General features: G+C 42.9%; 1 protein-coding gene across 2 annotated transcripts in view; it reads right to left on the reverse strand.

Moving 5' to 3' along the window:
* KCTD1 (potassium channel tetramerization domain containing 1) overlaps positions 1-14167 on the reverse strand; it is an 86418-nt gene that overhangs the window by 22169 nt on the left and 50082 nt on the right. The gene's annotated exons all lie outside the window — the stretch shown is intronic.

Here is a 14167-nt window from a genome sequence, read left to right on the forward strand (position 1 = left end):
TTATCCCACTAAGGAAGGCCAAACCTGCCAATGTTAGAATATACAGTATTTATGCCTGGCGTGGTGGCTCACGCCTGTAATCCTAGCACTCTGGGAGGCCGAGGCAGGAGGATCGTTTGAGCTCAGGAGTTTGAGACCAGCCTGAGCAAGAGCGAGACCCCGTCTCTACTAAAAAAAATAGACAGAAATTAACTGGACAACTAAAAATATACAGAAAAAATTAGCTGGTCATGGTGGTGCATGCCTATAGTCCCAGCTACTTGGAAGGCTGAGGCAGGAGGATCACTTGACCCGAGGAGTTTGAGGTTGCTGTGAGCTAGGCTGACACCATGGCACTCTAGCCCCGGCAACAGAGTGAGACGCTGTCTCAAAAAAAAAAAAAGAATATACAGTAGTTAGTCAACAGAAAGTGATCATATCTATGCTATAAACCAGTAGAGGGCTGGCTAATGACATACAAACATATCAGAAAATAGAATGTACACACTAGTACCAAAAGGTGCATTTTACTTTTCACTAACAGTGTAGACAGGCAAATGGCTCCATTTTTTTTTTTAATGAGAAGCTTTTGCTGATCTCATAACAAGTCTATCTCTGATCTGGAACATCATTCTGTTGCTCCGAAGATGATTTAGAAAATCATACATTTTCTAAACTTATATTGAAATGGGACAAGTGTAACAGTAAACCAATAATAATTTCACCTCTTTTAAAATACAACAAATGAGTAGGAAAGCTGCTTCACTCCCTCCCAAAAAAGAATAGCATGTGAATTTCTGTTAAAGATAATTTAAAAAGTCATGTCCTACCAGAAGGTAGTAAATGCAAAGAAGAAAGCAACTAATTGTGGTAAGAGTTATACTCCTAAAATCTAATAAATTTTTCTGAGCTAGTGTTTTTGTTCAACTTTCCATGAATTGACCGCGATTATCCAGGATGTGGATTACAACCATCCTGGGATTCTTTCCCTGCATGCCACCTAGTCATTCATTTCTCATTGACACATTAATCAAATGATAGGCTTGAAACTAAAATACGCTTAGTCACTTACTTGTAGTGTTTCCAGGACAGCAGGATGGGAAAGTATGAGATTTGTTTGCCTATTATTAAAACTTTCTCTCCACTGTTAATAATATGATAAATTTACAGTTGACAGGGGAAGAAAAGGGAGCTATATTAATTAAGTGCTTTCCAAATGCCTTGCACTATTCTCAGCACTTTGTATACGTAACAAAGCCATTATCCTCATTTTAAAGATGAAGAAACAGGCTCGAAGAGATGAGTAACTTGCCCAACTAGTTAAGTAGCATTGGGGGATTTGTGCACAGTCTGTTTGATCCCACAGGGGCCTCCCTAACAAGGACTGGAATGGAAAGAATTACCACTATTGAATGAAAGTTTCTGGTCTAGAGTTTTTATTTCTATCATATTCATTAAGCAAGAACTTTACAATGAAATGCAAGCACCTATACTGATTATTTTTGTGGCCTGAAATAAATCAGTATCCATAATCTGAAGTCACTTTAGGAAACAGAGATGGAAAGTTGGTATTTTATTCTTAAATAAATCCTATGCTTTTTATGCTTAGATAAATGCTCATTTTCAAGTCTAGTCTTGGAAGTACACTGGCACAGAATGAGTGATGAACCTATACTGCGTGAACAAGTGAAGGAATCAGGAATGAAGAGTGTGGAATGAGAATGAGGCTTGGCCAGTTACTAGCTGGAATCTGGATGAATCGACTTTTCCGTCTCCATTTCTTTTTAAAAATTAAGTCTCACTTTGTTTTATAAAATAACCCTAACTTTTTATCAGGGTTGATGAGAACATTTAACATGGTCATGGTGAGCTCAAAAAACGCCCAGCAACAGAAGGTATTCCAACCTAGCCAACAAAAGTGTCTATGAAAGCTGCTCTTAGAAGACTGCAGGCACTAACAGGATTTAAGGAGAAAAAGGAGCAATCCTGGCAGATGCGTATTGCATATAGACCTTTTCAAAAAGGAGGGACGTGTCATTTAAATGGTTTTTAGGGTGCACAAAAGAAAGAACAAAACCACAAACGACCTCTGGCAGATACAAGACATTGAGCATGCATGCATCTTCACTTCCCATTTAGGTGAAGTAGAAAAAAGCTGCAAAGGAAAGAGCAGGTTGGGAACCCAGGCCTAGCACTAGAAAAGCTGGCCTGGCTGTGACCTAGAGGTGGCTGCGGCCTCGGCGCAGGCAAGGCAGTGGGGAGAGGTGGAATCTCCCAGCAGAATCTGTCAGGACCAAGGGAGATGAGAAGCTGAGGAAGGGCTGCCCTCCGCCAGGCATGAGAGGACCCCAGCCAGCCATCAGCACGCCCCAGTTCCCCGTGGCCCGGCCGCTCCAGCCCGGAGAGGAACGGCACACGGGTGGCGGGGGCCCACTCCTGACTGAGGGGAAAGGCCTCTCTCAGGAGAAGAAAAAGCTCCCTATTTGAAGCAACTAACATTGGGAGTCATAAAAGGAAACAGTGATGCTGCTTTCTGCCAACTTTAAAAGGAGGAACGTTTGAGTTGTGAAAACAACGCGGAAGGCGAGTTTGGTGCCAATGGTCGTAAAATGGCGTCCGAGGGTGGTTTTTCAGATTGGGCTGACGGTGCGGTGGAAACGTATTGTTTGGCCAAGCAAACAAGGGGGAAAATCAACACGGGCTGTATTTCTTGTGGACATGTGAATGGAGTTACAAATCAAACTGCTGTGATTTGTAAACGCTGGTGACTGAAAATTATGTGGAGCTGATTACAGTTTACTAACCTTGGAGAACATTCCTGTTTTCCAACTGACCAAGACCAAGCTGGCTCCGGATGATGTATGGCTGGTTTTTGTTTTTGTTTTTTCTACACTCATTGGCAATGCTGAGAAAGACCTCCTTACACAATTTCTTTGATATTTTTAAAGAATCATCATTATTGCTTTAACAAATATTTGTTAAATTTTTTAAAAAACATTTTGAACCATTTTAAACTTCAGCCAAAGCAGAGAAAATAATATAATGAACCCCCATATGACTGTCACCCAGATTCAAAAGCTATCAACTCTTGGTCAATTTTCTTTCACCTCGACCTCTATGCCTCACTCTACCCCACTGGGATTTTTTGAAATAAATCTCAAATATTATATCATTTTATCTGTAAATATTTCATAAACTAATAGGATCATAAAGTTCACTAAAAATATGTTCACTAAAGATTCACTAAAAACAATAGATACTGCAGTATATTCTTCTTTTTTGCTTTTTAAATGTTAGCACTCTGTTGATTACTCTTGCTTATGGAGTAAATAATGTTGAACCTCATCTTGGAGGAAATCCGAGCTCCTTTTGGTGGGAACTCTGGTTCCCGGCCACGACTCCCCTCTCCCTGGCATACTGTGCTGTACATGGTGTGCATTAAATAATGATCTTAAGTGAAAGATAGTATTGGGCAAGGATCTGATCTACCTGGCTTAGCGTGAATCATTCATTAAGCATTTTTTCTTGGGTATCCATTCATTTATAGGATCTGGTTTCTCTAATTTACTGTGACTCAGTTCCTTAAGAATTTCTCTTTCCTTCTTTCTTGTGTAATCATTCAGTTATTCATTCATTCTTTCCCCCCCATAATCACAGAGCCTCACTACGCCAGACACAGGGGATGCAGTCCTTGCTTTTGTGGAATTCAACCATGTGTGGGGCCAGGAGGGCAGGTCAAGTGCAGTGTGATGGAGCGTGTCACTGGGCGTATAGAGTGGGCTACGAGGTACACAGAAGGTGCTCCTGAGTTGTGGGACTGGTGGGGAAGAAAGAAAGCTCATCGGAGACCTGAAGGACAAGGAGAAGTTGGCCAAGTACAGGGGCGCGAGGTGAGGTTAGGTAAGCAAGGAGAAGGGTGGGGAAGATAGGAAGGCTCACAGCCAGAAAAAGCCTGCCACATGATTCCTCTCCGCTGGGGCGGAGAGTCAGGCTGGCTGAAAAACGAGGCCGGAGCAGCAGAAGCCAGATCGGAAGCCAGGTCAAGGAGTTTAGACTTGGTCTCAAGGGCGATGGGGACTGATGTCAGGCTATGCTCTCAGGGATAGTCAGTAAAAGAGCAAATTTAGAAGTGAGACAGAATCGAGATGCCATATCTGAAATTGTCATCTCCCCACAGACGCAGCGTCTGGCTTATCCAAATCCTGTCTCCTTTGCCTTGCTTTTGACTATGTCATTAGCACAGTTCAAAACCCCAGCTGCACAGCGGAATCACCTGGGGGGCTTTTAAAAAAATACTGATGCCAGGCCCCACCCCCAAATATTCTGATGTGATTGGTTGGGAGGGAGGCCCAGGCATCTGTATTTTTTTAAAGCTCCCCAAGTAAGTCTCAACTGAGAATCGGTATAAAGGGGAATGAGCAGAGAGACTAAAGATGAGCAAGTCAAAGTCATCAACTTGAGACACTTTTAGTTTGTCCTTCTGTCACTTTGAGCTGTCACAGCAGTCTTTCTTAAACAATGAAGGATCTCCAGGATGACCAGGTTCAGCCTCCCATTTTACAAATGGAGAAGCAGAGTTCCAAATACATAACGTTCAGGATGCACAGCTGGCGAGACACAGCTGGCTGTAAACCCCGCTGTACTGCCCCAGGGGTGATGGGCAGAGAATGGTCATGTTCAAATCTGTGGAGGAGAACTGCTCGAATGCTAGTCACTACTTACTGAATAGTATTACGTGCCAAACAGTGAGCTGGCTGTTTGGATTTTATCTCATTTAATCTTTACAACGATCCTGGGAAGTGGCCTTCCTCATTCTCATTTCACAGGGGAGGAAACCAGCCTAGAATGTAAGTCACTTGGTCAAGGGAGCACAGCTCTGAAACGATGCAGCCTGAGTTCCAACCTAGGTCTGACTCTAAATCCTGTTTTCTTGACCACTAAATATGCTACCTTTTCATTTATAATTAAAAAAAAGAATCGAGCAACTTCCATTGGGAAATGTACAATTGTTATAGTTTGATAGAGCTTGCTAATGTTATCTACTGTCCCAGGAAGGTTTGGTTATTATCAGTTTTGTAGCTACTTAGTAGCTGGGATACAAAAAGTTGAGACTCTGGGGCTTGGTCTAGTTGAGTTCAGAGAAAGCACTGGTATACTGAGAAGATACCCTACACCGAACCAAACCGAAACACCCCAAGACTTCTGAGGTTACTTTCAAACTGTTGGTGTAATTGTGAAGGAGCATAAGACGGCATGGGAAAATAAGAACTCTCAGGGCAATGAAAACGTCTTCTGGGAAGAGTAGTACACACGCGGTTCCACCTCCATTTACCTTGCAGCTCTTGTTCCATTATGTACTATGTCCCTACATAGATCCTGACAAACTCCTATGGGATTTGTCACTTAATGACTAAGGAAATTCATCTTGCAGAGGTTTGCAACCCTCCCAAAGCTGTCTTCCAGGCTCCATCCACCCCATCCTCCCCACATTGTGCTGTCTGGTGCACCCCATGTCACTTCACGCACCATGGCATGTAACATGACACCAGGCCTTGCTTTCCCAGGAGGCAGGCATTAGTCCTCTCAACTCTCCCGTGTGGTCCTGGCATAGTGACTCCAGAGGGAGGGCCCATCTGCAGGTGAGAGGATGGGGAAGAGCCTGCTCGGTCGTGGGGCTGAGGAATGATCCGTAAAGACTGATGGGCCAAGTGATGAGGGCGAGAAAAGGGCAGGATACCAGCTGTTGGGCCTTTTTACCCACTTAGCTATTCTTTGCCAAGAAATGCCTTTTTTTCTCTACCTCTGGACTCCCGAGTCATGGCACATATGGTTTGGGCTTGAGGAAAAGATTTCATTGGGTTTCTGGTCCAGGTTTATTTTGCTGGCTAAGGGATTCAGAGGCAACTTACAAGTTATCTCTTTAGCCTTTGGAGATATTATTAAAGCATAAAAATGATACTACCTACTGTTAAAAACCGGAAAAGCATAGAGGCAGCAAAACAGAAAAACGATCTGCTGAGTCCACTACTCAGTGGGACATTACTTAAAAAAAAATATGATTTAAAGAGTATTTTTCTGTTGAACCATTTTGTTTTCAGAAGCACTTGTAGCTTCATACTTTTTTATGTCTACAAACCTGGATTCCCAAGTTTTCGTCCTGATATGTGAAACTTAAGATAGGTAAACCTGGGGTAGAGTGCTGGGTGGAGGTGTGCACGTTTGCATGTGCACGCACAATCGTGAGAGTGTGTGCATGTGCGTGTGTGAGACGCATGGGGAGAGCTGTGGCCACAGGTGCAACCTGGACTCAGAACAGAAGGGAAGGAAGGAGACCTGGATAGAGGAGATGGTGTTGCAACCAAAGGATACCTCTGCCTCTTTTCTGCTGAGATGGGACAGGAAGGAAACAAACTGGATACAAGAGAAGAGAAATGCTAGGTTAATATCTGAAACTTTCAGAAATGTGGAGGTTCAACATTGTATTCTGCAAATATTTTTAAATGTCTATAATAAAAAGTTTTTCATTTTAAAAAGGGAATGCTATGCTCGATATTATTATAATGTAAAAAATATCACCAATTCATTGTTTTAGAGGTCTGAATTATCAGAAGCAGCATTTGATTTGTTTAAAGCATTGCAACTGTTCAAAAAATTCTAGGAATAACTCTTTAAAATGCCCAGACTTGAGAAATTTCATCTATATTTCATGAACACAGACAAAAATTAATTCAGAGCTTGTTACAGAAATGGATAGAAGTAATTTAAGGGAAGGGAGAAAATACTGTCTAAGTAAAAACAAACAAAACAAATTATATCTACTTATGGGGAAGTAATGTTTCCAGTACCTGTTCCCCGAGGCAGCAGCATTTTCTTAAATGATACATAGAACTAAAGAAAGTAGAAGAGAAAGGAAAGGCAAGTTTAAAATGTAAGAAAAAGTACGAGTGCCATGACAACTCAGGAACTCGGCGTTTTGGAGACCTGTCACTGACAGCAGAACTGATGGCTCAGGGGTAGCTCAGCGCCACTCAGGAGGTTGCTAATCCTCCAGTCATCTCATGAATACTTCCCATGACTCTTTGGCTAAACTTTTTAAAAATTAGGAGAGTTACATTGACCGTTTACTATGAAAAAATGCATTATTATAATGAACCTGATTTAAAAATAAAAACATCAGAATTTACATAAGTACTTTTTTACTTCGACATTTAGTGAATGTGTATCGCATTCCCAGTACTCTGCTGGGCCTCTTACACTGAGCATGATACGGTTCCACTGGGTGCCACAGAAGGACAGAGGTGAGGGAATCAGCGGCCCCGAGAAGGCAGGGAAAGCTTCCTGCAGGAGGCAACCCCTGTGTAGGGTTTTAAAGATCACTAGGAGTAAGGGGAAGGGCACAGGGGCTTGGAGAAGGGATTTAAGCCTGAGGGCTCAGCTTGAGCGAGGCCACGGAAGTAGGAAAGAACATGATGGGTGAAGTGGGGACATAGCAAGCAAAGAACTCGTCTCTCAAAATGTCGACCCGGGCAGGGCACGTAAGGGCGCCATTATGCACAAGCGCTTTGGCATGGAACCTTTGTCAAGTCTTAGGAGCATCCTGGCACGTTCAGTTCTTAAGACCCATACACCTCGGTTTGAAAGCTGGCTTGAGTTTTGATTTCTCTATCTGAGAAATGGGACGATACCTGGCTCAATGAATTCTTACGAGGAATAAATGGATAATAAGTCCTACATTAGTCAGTAGTACATTAACTGAGTGTTCACTCTGGGCAGGACATAGTATTGAGTCTTGACACCTCCGTGGGGTAGGTACTATTATCGCCACTTTACAGGTGAGGACACCCGGCCAGGTGGTAGTCGGTGATGCCAAGATTCACAATCAGGCAGCTAGACTGCAAAGCCCAGCGCGGACCCACCACTCCCGCACTGCTCCCAGGTAAAGCACTGTGCCCGCCTGGCATGGCTCCTGCAAACGCTGGCAGATTTGCATTCCTAGGAGATCATGTGTGTTGTGCCAAAACTGAATCCTGACTATGAAAAATCCTGTTGTGCCTCTTCCATTGAAAGAAAACTTTGAAGATCACCTGGCTTTGCTCTTTGGTTTGAGCAAGTGTCCCTTGAAGATGATTTCTAGGGCAAATGGCTATTTTTCTAAAATCAGTCCAGGATCAGATCAACATAACCTCCCTTGGAAGCACAATTTAGTATTTTCAGCTAAAACAGTTTCTGTTTAAGGTTTCTCCTACTTTTTATTTGGGTAGGCAAGCACAAACGCATGCCCAGAGCCTGCCCCCACAGCCCACCCTACCCTCCTCCTATATTTGGAGGTATTTCTGATATTTCTGACATACCCCTTAGTCTTTTCTCTTGACTTAAAACTCTAGAATATGTTTTCCATTTTATAATAATAATTACTATTCGGAGAAAAAAGTGTTATAATAGCTAACATTTATTAAGAGTTTGTGTTAGGCACACTACTAACAACTTTCTGGATTACCTGATTTAATCCTCTGTTAAATATTTACAAGTAATATTTTGATTGTCCTGATGGAGAAACTGAGGCATAGCACCATTGAGTAATTTCGTTCGTGTTTCTGTCCCCAACTTGCAATGTCCATCTGTCCCAGGACTTGCAGCCCCTTTCTTGCTCTGGCGCCTCCTGCCAATCTTTCTTCATCCTGTAGCTGCGCTCTATGCTGTTTTCTTCTTACAGAACAAACTCTTTTGCATGTGTTTCCAGTGAATTTAATCTGCGATTGAGGGTCTGTTCCAATTCCTGGGCTTCTCAGTATTAGCAACCCTAACTACTGGGGCAGAGCCTTCCTGAGAGATGAAACGTTCTTGACACTTCCATCCGTGTTGTCAACATCTCTAATAATGGAACAGACTCTGGGCCCACCCCTGTCCAGGTGGCCCTGTCTCTCTCCCTACTTTTAACTATCAGGGAGAATAGGATGTGGAATGGAGTCTGCCCCTATTTCCTTTGGTGTTTTGCTATTCCAGACTGTTGGAATTCACTTAAAACATGTCATAGTCATCGCTTCAAATAAAACATCATATTAACTATATGACACTATGAGAGGACTACGGCCAAGCCAGCTATTTCTATTTTCAATTTAACAATTTTTCCCACTTATAATTGTGCCAGCACAAGAGTAGCTTACAATGAAAGTATTTAAATCTTTTGCTTGGTACCTATAAGTGAAAAACCAGAGACTAACCACAGTGCTTAATAAAACAAGAAAGAACAAGAAAATATATGTAATTTACCTAGAGACCAGGTAAATGCTTTTTGAGCACCTAACAGAAGATGTATGGAAAAAAATAACCGAATCTACCCTGATTCCTTTGTAACCTCTTCCCACCCCTCCTTACTCCAAGACACACAGACACAACTTCATTACTGACATCATTCAAGGGTCTTACCACAGCAATGGAGTATCTGTTCAAATATTTAGAGTATGGAAAGGCGGTTGGAAGGATGAAAATGAACGAATTATTCTGTCATTGTATGACTTCAGAGTGACTAGGAAGCTTAGAAACACATTCAGAATTGAGGCTTTGCAATGACAAAGCCAAAGGGAGGAGATTTAGCCTTAGGACTGGGAGTTACATATCAGTTTAAAAGAAAGAAAGCAAACCGAAAACTGGACAAGAGTCCTATTTACACAGCTTCAGAAGTATACCAACATTTCAAAAAGTATATCGAATGTCCATACTGCCCAGCGATCTTTTAAGAATGGCCTCATTGCTTCTTTGAATCATGATGAATGATCTGCCTGGTTGGCTTTATACTCTGAGAAGCTTAAAATTTCCAACTTCCATTGCAAGGTTATTTCAATAGTCACCCAATCAAAATGACATGTGAAAAATATTAAGTTTATATCAGCTCATGATTCAAAGGCAACACTCGAGGGTGTGTGTGGTTGGGAAATACCCAAGGAGCCGCTGACAGCAGTCTGCCCTTGGCTGCAGCACAGCCAACAATGCGAGGTCTGTAGGTGTGTGTCTTGAGCAACTGTCCACACCCTTCTGGGCTTCGGCTTGGTTTATCATAGTTCAAGAATTTACCCAGAGGCACCAAGCTGGTCTATAGGCACACTGGGTGCTAGGCATCTCTATCGATATTTCTTCCTACCCCTTCCAACAAAGAACAGAACCAAGCCCTAACCTGCAAATCATTTAAAGAAATGGAACTTTCTTGGCTAATCACAAGAATTTCTCTCTTTTTTTTTTTCTCTTCCTTTTAGGATGATCATATATAGGAAGTTGAAAAGTTTTAGTAGTTGTTTGATACCACGGCTTCCCATAACTTGTTGTTCCTCTGACTTTTTCATTCAGAAGGCCTGGGTGAGAAAGAAATACTGGTGCTAAGTTTAAAAATCTGCATGAAGGATTACAAATGGATTTCTCGAGAGCCTGACGCAGCATGTACTTGGTAGCACAAATCATATCTTCCCTATTCAGCTTTTCTAATCATCACAGACACCTAGCCAGGGTGAAGAACGAAATGCTATTTATTTTAACAGGGTTCCCTGGCTTTGCTTGGTTGTTATAAGTTTTATTCCAGTCTCTCCTAATGTGTCCAATAATTTTCTCTGAATTCCACCCTTAATGCCATCTTGTTCCTTCTGCAAACAATCGTCAAAATGGTGATGTTTTAATGAAGTACCTTTCTTAGGGCCCCTAAGATTATGGATCAGCAGGATGGATACACTTACACGATCATTGTTTTTTTTTTTCTTTTGTATTGACTGTTTATGCTGTGTTGAGAATAGAAAAGTCTTTACTCTTTCAGGTAAGCTCTAAAGGCTTCAGGGCCTTCTAAGCTGTTTTTAAAAAAATCAGTTTTTGGAGGAGTGGAAGGGGCCTAGCCAAGCCTAATGAGGCTGGGTGGGAGTTCTGGAACACCTTCAGCTCAGATCACAGAAACAAGTTCGGGCGAGCTCAAATTCACCTTTCAGTTATGAAGCCCTCCCAGCCTGGCAAGGTTTGCCACTGTTTGAAAGTGGTGGTTAGCTGTTATGCACGGTTGTAATTTATCTTCTGAATATGGAGCACACAATAAGAAAAGTTGCACAAGAGTAAAAATAATCATTACCACCAGAAAAGATAAACAGCAATGTCATTACTAAGCAAACTGACACATGGCATTTATGAAGCAGCAGAAAGCCATTCTCCAGTGACAGTGTCCTTTCAACTGATACTGTGTCTTGATTAGATTCAGACAGTGCACCAAATAGCAATGCAACTGTGGGACCAAAACGTGGATTTTTTTTTTTCAACATTTTCTTTTGCAAAAGGCATTGCCATCAGATTGGAGCTTCTGGGTGTCTACCTTTGAAATACGAATGCATGAAAAACGCATTGCCTTGTACGAGTACACTGACTTCTTGTCCCCCACCATCCTGGACACCTTTGAAAGGCCAGAATGAAAAGTGTTCTGCACCCACTCCAGCTGGCTGCTTTGGGGACAAACCGCTGCCACTTTCTATCTTCAGGCATCTTGAGAGTAACACTTCAGAAGCGAAATATTGATAATTCATCTATTTGAGTCTATAAATCCTACATTTTTAATAAAAAGAAATGGTATTTTAATAAGTGACTTACATAGTAATAACAGATTGAACCGTCTGGTAGATGGACCAGACTCTTCCATTAACACACCATGGGTGTCAGCGGAGGGCATTTATGTGTTCAGTGGACCCATGAGATATCTTTCAGTGTGACTTTCTGATACAACTCATAGGAGGTTTATTTAAGTCCTTGAATTTTAAATGAAAATTATAGCATCATGTTTTTTGTTTATAAGTAAACGCTTCTATTTGGAAGTTAACGGGGAAAGGTTTATTGCATTGGCTTAATATGATAAAAATGATTCCTCCAACTTGAGAGTAATTTGTACATGGATTTCTTCCAGCCAAGGATGCACGCAGCATAGCTACCTCACTGTGTCCCGACTCAGGTGTGCTTCTTTACTGATGCAGAGACCTCGTATCTCTATGAAGTTGGTCGCGGTGGCCTGGGAAGGTGACATCAGAGCTGTACGGTAGACACCAGAACAAGGCTGTTGGGTGCAAGCCGACTGCCTGGCCTCCAAGCTCTCTACGTGGCCAAAATGCAGTTTGTTTTTGGAAATTCACTTACGATATTTAAATGTTGGTACTCATATGCCATAAAGAAGCTCTCAAATGAAGCACTAAACCAGAATCACAGTTATGTGACTGACAGAAAGAAACCACCAGGTTGGAGGAGCCAGAGTCTGCCCCTAAACAGAGAGGCATGACATTCTTGAGCTGGGCTGTCTGAAATAACACGCAAACTTTTAAGCCTCTTTGAATGGAATTGTTCTCAAGAACACAGTAAAGCTGAGCATACTTTGCACACATTGACCTTACAAGATTGTTTGAATCTTCTATGAAATACCTACTAATTAATTTTCCAAACAAGAAAACAGATCACAGGGTTTATTATAAAAGTTTCTGTATGATAAGGGGAAATATGAAAATACGGTAAAAAAAACCCAGCAAAATGGGGTGCAAGCAAAAATGGCTGGGGCATTGCTCAACAACACTATTCACGACTGATCAAAAATGAGTACAGTCCGTGTTATTGTCACAAGCGACGCAGATCATGCCAGAGTCAACAGGAAGAGCCTCGCTCTGCCAGCCTGTCTCCTGCCACACCAGTAGCCAAGCCCTCGGCCCTGCATGTTGATGCATTTATGCTTCACCACCCTTCTCTGCAGATTGGGTGCCCAAACTTGGAGATTCATGTGGGTCAGCTGGGTGCTTATTAAAATTGAAGGTTTCCCTCACATCCTGAGAGGTACGGATTAAGTAAACAGCAGGTGGAGCTCAGGAATGTGCATTTTTTCAGGTACCCTGACTTGACCCTGATATAGGGGCATTAGGGAAAAGGTGTTGACTGGAGGAAAGCACTCTGAAGGCTGGGGCCACAATTCCAATAGTCTGGTTCATTACTTCTTCCCTTCAGGGTGACTAGCCTAGAAAATCCCTTTCCGGTTTGTGCCTTGAAGAAAAAAGAGGGTGAATCTTTCCTGCCCAGACTGGACTAGGTCAGTCAGGTCCTAAGGTCACTGTAGCACCTGGTGGCTCAAAATGTTTGACCTTCACTCTGCAGCTGCACTGCGGAGGCTGAGTCGTTCCAGGTTACAGAGGGAAATGCTACGCAAAATTTATTCACGTTCAACAAATACTTATTGAGCATTTGCTATGTGCCAGGCACAGTGCTCAAGGCACTGAAGACTACTGGTGGATCTATTATTAGTTTAAAAACCTAAGCACAGGTTTAGAGGGTGTGTGTTTTCTGGGTTGGTGCGTGGGTGCGTGCATGCACGTGTGTGTGTATGTGTTTTGTGTAGAAAGAGTGTGAACCCTGAGTGGGTTTGTTGCATTGGTGGGGCACTTTGGTGCCTGCTGTTCTATTATCAACAAGAAGGGAGGGCACAGCAGGAAGGGGGTGACTAACACGGCCACGGGCCCGGATACCCCCACCCTGGAGAGCAGCCCTCAATATCCCAGTGTTGGCCCGTTCATCATTACTTCCGGTGGGCACACTGCAAGGTCAAAGCTGGCCACTGACAATTTTGATAACGAGTTTCTCTTCACAGGTACCACCAATCAACATCAGGCAAGTGTCAAGATCCCTGGTCCAAGGCCAGCTTTGTCCCTTGCTGCAGGCAGACTTGTACACTGAACGTGGGGCCTGAGAACGAAGAACTTGGGGACCCGCAGGCAAATGAGAACAAGGCCTGTTTATCCCACTGCCAGTCTGAGGCAGTGCTTTCCAAATTTTCCAAGTCATGACACACATAGAAAATGACAGCGCTGTGTTTGTGTGACATGGGGGTAGCAAGAGAAAGCTGCTCACGGCTAGAAGCTCATGGCCCAGGAGCTCTGGCTACCTCGGGCGCTGAAGGGCTCACCATGTATAAGGTGTGTCCCAGCAATGACCGAGAAGCTCTGGGCTGGGGAAGAAGGTGAAGGCCACCTTGAAAATAAAGTGGCTTGAGATGTCATAGATGACCTGTCCTCTTGGCTTAACACCACTCTCAGAACACGGTTCCAAGAGTCGGTATGATGGACTACATGGCTCAACACTGGAAGTATTAAAAAATCCCATGCCCGATCCCTGCCCCAGAACAATAAAATTGGAATCTTTGGGG

This window comes from Propithecus coquereli, unplaced genomic scaffold (genome assembly GCF_000956105.1).
Source record: "Propithecus coquereli isolate 6110/MARCELLA unplaced genomic scaffold, Pcoq_1.0 Scaffold17, whole genome shotgun sequence".
In the NCBI taxonomy this organism is placed as follows: Eukaryota; Metazoa; Chordata; class Mammalia; order Primates; family Indriidae; genus Propithecus; species Propithecus coquereli.